Source organism: Humulus lupulus, chromosome 7 (genome assembly GCF_963169125.1).
Source record: "Humulus lupulus chromosome 7, drHumLupu1.1, whole genome shotgun sequence".
In the NCBI taxonomy this organism is placed as follows: domain Eukaryota; kingdom Viridiplantae; phylum Streptophyta; class Magnoliopsida; order Rosales; family Cannabaceae; genus Humulus; species Humulus lupulus.
The window spans coordinates 106,755,843-106,764,560 of record NC_084799.1 but is presented as its reverse complement, the minus strand read 5'-3'; the positions used below and the strand labels follow the sequence as shown (position 1 = coordinate 106,764,560).

The 8,718-nt window shown below is 30.6% G+C and overlaps 1 long non-coding RNA gene across 1 annotated transcript; it reads right to left on the bottom strand.

Moving 5' to 3' along the window:
• Nucleotides 1-7,829: 7,829 nt before the first annotated feature.
• Nucleotides 7,830-8,369, bottom strand: LOC133789821 (uncharacterized). The gene is made up of 3 exons (XR_009873725.1): nt 8,258-8,369; nt 8,041-8,088; nt 7,830-7,902 (listed from the first exon to the last, which is right to left on the bottom strand). It is a non-coding gene; the product is annotated as an uncharacterized LOC133789821 (long non-coding RNA).
• Nucleotides 8,370-8,718: the final 349 nt, after the last annotated feature.

Sequence of the window (8,718 nt, the reverse complement as noted above, 5' to 3'; positions counted from 1 at the left end):
ACTTTCCCGCTAACTTTCTCCCTAAAATCGTCTCGTGCCGAGTAACCCAAATATACCCACATAAGAATGTGGTCTCACACATATATGCACATATATTCCAAATATACCCATAACGGGCCAAATTACAAAAATTGCCCTTCTAATAAGAAACTGGCCCACATGCATATTTAATACACCTAAACATGCATATCTACTCATATTAATGACACACGTATACATCACATACACACATAATTTTCAATAATTTTCCATCTTGGCCCCCCTAATTAAGTCCCTAAGCCTTATTAGGTAATTTGGGATGTTACACGAAAGGCCTTTAGCACAAATCAGAAATAGGAAGCGTGACAGGGGATCACCTTGTCGAATACCTCTGGAAGGTACGATATTTCCTCTAATTTCACCATTTACATTTAGCGAATAACGAACAGGGGAAATGCACTTTTGAAGTAATAAGATCCATTTCTTTTGGAAACCCATATTCTCCATAACACCACTCAAGAAGGTCATATCTACTCGATCATATGCTTTTTCCATGTCTGCCTTGTATGCTAGAAATTCCTTCCTTCCTTTTTTTCCTTCTTTTAATAGCATTCAATCATTCAAATCCCACCAAAGCATTATCTGCTATTAGTGATCCTAGAATGAAAACACTTTGTTGCTCTAAAATACCATTTCTTAGAACCTCGTGCAATTGATTAGTCAACACCTTTGCAATGATTTTGTAGAAGACAATGCACAAGCTAATCAGTCTAAAGTGTGTGGTTTTCAGAGGCTCATTCACTTTGGGAATTAACGTAATGATGGTATCATTCATGCACCCCACAGAGCCACTTCCATTAAAAAATTGAAGGCAAGTTTTACACACATCTGCTTCTACCACCTCCCAAAACTTCTAATAGAAACCTGCCCCCGTGCCATCCTTCCTCGGGCTGTTCCTGGGGTTTATTTGAAACAACGCAATCTTCACCTCTTCATTTGAAAAGTCACATAACAAAGTGCTATTCATGGCTTGCGTTACCCTAGTTGGAACTCATGAAGAACAAGATCTAAGGTCTCTTAACACGGTTGGACTGAAGTGAAAATATTCACATAGTATCGTTGAAACACACAAGCAATGCCCTTCGGGTCCTCCACCCATACATCATTTTCATCAAAGATACAATTTATGGTACTTTTCCTTCTTCTCTAAGTTGCACTACAGTGAAAGAAGCCAGAATTCTTGTCTCCCAGGCACAACCAAGAGTCTTTTGCTCGGGATGCCCACTACTACTCATCTTTATACATAAGAAAATCTAATTCCTTCTCTGTCTTTTTGTACTTTTCCCACGAATGAGCATTGAGTGATCAGTCCAAAGCACCCAAAGTTTTCTTTTTCTCATTAATGGCTACTCTGGTTCGTTTATAGATGCTATGGTTCTAATATGCTAGCAACATCATCTTCTTTTCCTTTAATGTTCTCAAGAGAGGCGCATTTAGTAGGATGCCATTTTTTTTTACTATTTCCACACAATCATCTTCATCTGATCAAGCCATTTCAAAAAAGAATCTATGCTTGATACGAGGATACACCCTTTGATCTCCATTCAACGTAATCTGAGTGAGGAGTGCTCTATGATCTGAGCCCCAAAGTTTGAGATGAGAATCATAAGACGTAGGAAATAAGTCTATCCAATCCTTGTTGCATAACATTTGATCAAGACATTCTTGTGAGAAGGATCCAACATTGTGTCAATTACACCAAGTAAATTGAGCCCCTTTATACCTCATATTAAAGATACCAATGTTGTCCAAAGCTTGGCGAAAGTTATTCATGAGAAATTGGGGTTGTAATGGTCCGCCACTCTTTTCGTGATTGAACAACAATCCGTTCAAATCTCCCCCACATAACCAAGGTCCTTTATAATCATGAGCCAGATACTTCATAAGGTCCCAAAACATGTATCATAAGCTACTATATGGCTGCCCATACAAGCCAGTAAATCTCCATCGAATAGTGTTATGTGAGGTAACCATAACATATATATGACTCCTTGTATAACCAATCAACTCAACGTCGACATTTTCGGTCTAGAACAAACACAAACCACCGCTTCTCCCTACTTTGTCAACCATCAACTTACCCACAAAATCCAGCCTTACTCGGATAATCTCCAATGCCGACTGGTTAGAAAGAGTTTCCGATAGAAAAATGATATCGGGGGCGTGTTCCTGAACATGGGAATGAAGAATTTGGAACGTCCAATCATTTTCGAGTCCTTGGACGTTCAAAACTAGGCAATTTATAATGCTCAGTGGTCTTGCTCCGTTCCAGGAACCATTGTATCATCTGTAACCAGAGCACCATTCCCAACCGATTCTGGTAAAAGAGATGGAGCCAAAGAATTTTGTACCGCCTCTGCCACACACTCAAGAGTAATCTTAAGAGGCCCAAGAAACTCTTTTGATCCTTTTTTAATGGGGTTTTTTCTTATATACACATAAATTGTCCAATAATAACATTTATATGGGTACACGAATTTTTTAAACTTTTATACGGTACCAAATATTTTTTTACAAAAATACTACCTACTCTTAAATAGGGTCTCGCACGTGAAGGACTTCTCCTACGCTAATCGCCCATGACAGCCAACGAAGATCAATAAAAAAAAAACTCTATGAACGCTGGTGACGAAGCTTCGAAAAGCAACAATAATTCAACCCACAACAAGATCTGGGTGAAAACTGGAAAATAATTTCATAAAATATACTACAAATTAAACAGGCAAACAACGAGACCCAAACTTTCAATTTCAAAAAATTGAATTATCAAAACCTTTTAGATACCTTTTGATCTATCAGTTTTATTTGTAGATACTTTGGTTGCTATCTAATTGTTTTGTAATATTTATGGAAAACACTGACTTGAAATACTGGGAAATATAATGAGGACAGGGAGGTTATTTTGAAATTTTTATTTATCAAAACATTAATATTGTGATGCTGTTGTGTTGTGTTTACATTGCTACCACAAATAATAGATAAATAAAATCAAAACAACATTCTAGCAATAAAACAACAACATTAAATCAACTACACAGCAACAACAAAACAAACACAAAATATTAAAGGAGGTAGAAAATAACTTATAAACAATCAACATAACCATTAAAAATCTAGAAAAACTCCTGAGTCAGAAAGGAATTCACCACAAGTACTAAGCTTGTAAAACTACATCTTGTCACTCATTTCCCTATGCACTCTACTATCGCTCCATTTATTTCATTTTTAGTTTCTACACATTTAGCCATTATTTTCAGTGATATTAAAGTGCATAGGTATATAAGTGGATTGATTGTGTAAGAAAAAAGAAATTAAAAATATGAACTAAAAATAAAATAAAATAAAAACGGGAAAATGTAAAATAAGCTGCTAGTGTGGAAGATTGTGAAAAAAACTGTATTGAAAAAATGATGAAAAAGTATTGAAATTTGTACAAAATAACTATAAAGTGTATATGGTAGGGAATAGTGGTGTTAAAAAAAAAAAGCTAAAAATGATGTAAGCCGTATAAAAAAAAGGCAACAAAGTTAAAAATGAAATAAAATAGGAAGATTTACATTCACACACTTTATATTATAAATAATTACTAATTTTTTATTGATATTTTAATATACCCATATTATAATATTTATTAACTTAAATAATAAATATTCAAGTTTTATTTACTTATTTAGTATACCCACTACTTTTTTAATATAAACTAATTTATTAATTCAATAATTATGTGTATAATATACCCAATTAGAAATATTAATTTACTACATTTCCTTAATTAATTGCTTTGCTAATTATGACTAAGTCAATTTTTTCCTTATTTTCTTTGCTTTTTACGACTGAGTTTTCAATCCCTAATTTTTGAGTTCTATGTTTTTTTAAACAATTTATAAGTAGTAAATTTTTATTTTGAATGAACAATGTTCCATGTTTACTTCAATATTAAGAATTGATTTATTTGGATACTATTTGGTATTCTATATTTTATTTTGTTATCATTTATTAGTTTAGCTCCTAAAAAAATCACATAAACCACTAAATAGTATCAAAATAATAGTTACTTTATAATCATTATTATTCTATTTCTCCATTACTTTGTGTTGTAGTATACTACTACATAATTAATAAAACAATACTATTTAGTATCCTATAGAATTTGTTTGTTTGTATATCTTATAAAACATTTACTATTTAGTATCTTATCGAATAATATATACTACCATATTTAACTACTTATTGGAGATATCATATACAAGCTAGTATATACAATCAGATATTTGTTGATATCATATGTAATTTGGTACTAATTGGTATCCAAAATAACTTGTTATGAGCTAATATGCAATCTGATACTTATTGGTATCATATGTAATTGTGTATTAATTGTTATGCACTTTGGTATATATACTAGTTGGTATCCAAAATAACTTATTATGATCAGCTAGTATACAATATGATATTTATTGGTATCTTATGCCATTCGGTACTAATTGGTATCCAAAATAATTTGTTATGAGTTGGCATACAATATTTGTATGATATCCATTGGTGTCATATGCAATTCGGAACTAATTGGAATCTCTTAAATAACTTGTTATTGTGTATAGTATGCAATCAAAAACTACATAATATCATACTATAATATATAATTACATGATATATTTTATAATGTGATAACGTATTTCCACTTTAAAACGATTAATAAGGAATATTTTATTATATTTAATAATTGTTTTAATGAGTGTTAAATGTTTTGGAATATGTTATTAATAATGAATGAGGATATGAATTAGTTATGGGAGATATTTGTCATGAATATAAAATTTGTTATATTTAATAATATTATAGTCCATTTGGGTATATTATTTTTCTTATAACAAACTTGTAGTTATTTTGTTATAGTGGTATATTATTGTAAATTTCCCAAAATACCGCTCAACCTAATTAATGTAGGGAAAATTGCATTCTCCACGGTAATTGAAAAAAAAATTGATTTATACGGTAATGTAAACTAATTACTAAAATACGGTGATTACTATACCTTCCCTAGACTAAAATACCATCATAACAAGACTGAGGTCATGGTATACCCTCATTTGCCAACAACCAAAAAATCAGCTGACACACATCCATTAGTCTAACTAATCCATTGACCTTGGGTCGGAGGAACTATCTTCCCTCAGCCCAGGAGAGGTTGGGGTTTTCTCTAATATCAACTATCTTCTACTTTTTTATTTTATTGTCTTAGTATCGTACATAAAATTTCTAATTAAATATGTCATTTTTCACTTTTTTTTTCTCTCCATTAATATTACTTTTTATATTTAATTTATTTACAGTCCTATTTTTATTTAAATTGATATAAATGATCTTTCAATTTTATTATATATATTCATAAATTTTTGTAACATATATTAATAGTAGTAGGATAGATAGTGATAAAAAATATTATATTGTTTTGAAAATCATAGCTAGTCAAATCTCAACACTCAATGTTAAACTAAAATCTTAATCTAGTCAAAGTTTAAGCTTTGTTGTAAAAATATATTTTAAAGTTAAAAAAATAATTTTGTAAATTTTTGTAACAATCATGTTAAATAAATTTATAAATATTTATGTAAATATTAGTTACAAAAATAAACTTCTTGATTGTGAAATTAGTTTTGCAAACTATTGTTACAAAAATGTAAAACTTATATATAAAATTATTGTAATTCACTACTCTCTAACTGTATTTTTATATAAATATATATATATATAATAAAGTGTGTTTATAAATAATGAATAAATTAAATTTATATTTTTAAGTTGTATAATATAAATTTGATGTTTACTGTAATTTTTTGGTACAATATTATAACATATAGAAAATTATAATATTTCTATGTAAATTTTGGTTACGATTTCTTAACTATAAATTATTTTTGTAAATGTTAGTTACAAAAATATATTTCCTAGTTATGAAACTAGATTTGTAAACTATTGTTACAAAAATAAAAAATTAGTTACGATTTTATTCGTAAGTTTTATGTACAAAATAATACAATTTTAAAACTAATTTTTGTAAATATTATTTACAAACACGTACAAGATATTTACAATTTTTTAACAGATATTTACAAGTTTGTAAACGTTGATCACAAAACATTATATTTTACTGCTTTTATTTAAGATTTAAAAGTCACTCCGTATTTACACTTTTGCCACTCCGTGCTTTTATCTAAAAATTCCATATTCTTATAATATACCGTATTTTTCATATTTTTTTTAACTTTTAGTACATTTTTGTAGATTTCCCATTAATGTATATATTAGGCTCATTTAGGTGCTCTTTCTAAAAAGCCCTTTTTTACATCTTCTTTTTCGACTTAACTCCCAAAGCTTCTTGAAAGCTAGCATGTCCTCTCTTTTTCTTACTCAAAGCCTGAGACGAAGCCATTTTTTAAGAGGAAATTAGATTGTGTGCCCAGTTTTTCAGTGTGTTATATATTTTTACCCATATATCAACTTTGTTTTATTTATACCCAGTTTTTTAATCAGATTTCCCATAATACCCTTTTATAAAAGTTAAGTTCTCTCCATTTTTTCCCACGTTTCCTCTCCTTCATTCTGTTTTCAAAGTATTCATTCCGAGCCCCCCCGATCACCAACCCTTGCTTTCTCTCTGCCGAGCCCCCCCGATCCCCAACCCTTGCTTTCTCTCTGCCGAGCCCCCCGCCCCCCGATCACCATCTTCAACATTCCTCTGTTTCCAGCGTCGAAACTCACCCAGCATTCTAACGGCAACGCCAGAGCCCATTGCTTGAAGTTGTTGTCCAAGTACAGACCTGTTCTTCTTTTTTCAAGGACACAGTCGTTCTTCTGTCTTGATTTTGTTTCTTTTGAGGTTTGTTTGTTTCTTTCTCTCCATTGGTTTGATGAAAGTTTCATTAATTTTTGTATGAATAATTTATGTTCTTATATGGTGTTTTTATTGTTTGTTTTGATGAAAGTCATCATTGTCTGAGCCGCTCACCCTGTGCAATTGATTGTTGAAGCTTGATTTTCTTTAGGTATGCAAATGAGTTTTGTTTAATTCTTTGCACCCCATATGTTTGATGAAAGTTCTATTAAATTTTGTATGTATATTTCATGCTCTTATATAGTTTATCTTATAGTTAGGTATGTAAAATAAGTTGTTTAATATGTGGCACTCCATTTTTTTGATGAAATTCCTCATTAAAACATCAAATGAAAAATTTCCATTCTTATCTGGTGTTTTCATTGCTTGTGTTTATTTTGATGAAAATACTCATTGATGTTCATTTTTTTTAATATATTTTTTCTTGGTTTTGTATTATGTATACACATTTATGTGTATGGAAATGTATAGGAGTAGTACTAATCATTTGTGTCTTTGATGAAAAAACAAAATATCAATAGATAAATTGATGTTTCTATCGTAAACTCCTAAGTAGTGTTTTTAAGGGTAGAATGAGATATGTGACTAATAAACTGAATAATATTGAGCTAAATAGAATTATTAGCTAAGTTTGAGCATTAGAAAGAGTGAGTTAGAGTGTTTTTAGCACCAATTACACATTTTCTTAAACGAACTGTACTAAAGGAATGTTATAATACAAATGAAGAATACATCCAAAGTCTTGAAAGCTTACCCCAGAACCATTGCATAAAACCATTGCATCTGTTTGTTTGTTCTTCTTATCCTGAGATGTTAAAAACTATAGTCAGAAATACTACAAGAAGAAATTTGAGAAAATTTCATCACTATTTAGTATGCATCTTTGTAAAATTACCAAGGATATGCTTCCGGCCATCCTTCGCTTGTAGAAGTGCTTTTCTCATAATAGGTAAAGTAATTCCAGCCACCTAGAAAAATATGGTCAAGTGTTACTTCTTGTTATTACATACACATGACCAGTGTGAGAATACATCAAAATTGCATAATTTAGGCTTTTATATTGAGAGAATTATTGGAATAGAACAATAGGATGAATATTGACTAACCTTAATGTCCATCTGAAAAGCAGTTACACCATCTTCATTTCCTGCGACCTGTAATCGTTGAATTATTGGCTACATTCCACTTGTAAAGTTTGGATCCTACTAACAGTCACAGGCTTTATAAACTTATATTTATTAGAACATTTTTCGATGAGTTTAAGTAAGTTTAAATATAGCATACAAGTTCAATAGAAATTTAAACAACACTTCAGCAAAAGACCTTAAAATCCATATCTCCAGAGGCATCTTCAGATCCAGTTATGTCTGATAGAATAATTGGACTACCATCGCCACCAAATTCTTTAGTGTCCAGAACCAAACCCATCGCTATGAAGAAGCAACAAAGATAGCTTTCTTCATATTTTGTGATCGTGAAGAGGAAGCAACAAAGCTAGCTTTCTCCTTTTTTTGAATTGGTTGAGAAGAAGAAGAAGCAGCAATAGCTTTCTTCTTCTTTCTATTTTGAGATGGTGAAGAAGATTTTCCTTTCATCTTTTAGTCTATCACTTGCATTGACTTGAATAGTAGTAGTAGTAGAAGAACTAGTACTAAAAACTATCCTACAAGTAGGTATTTTTCAAGTTATATTAAAAAATTTGTTTCTGAAATTTTTTAAGGTCCATATTAACTGTTTAGATTCTGTAAATAGATTTATTTAGGTGAAGCCTAGTTGAGTAAAGT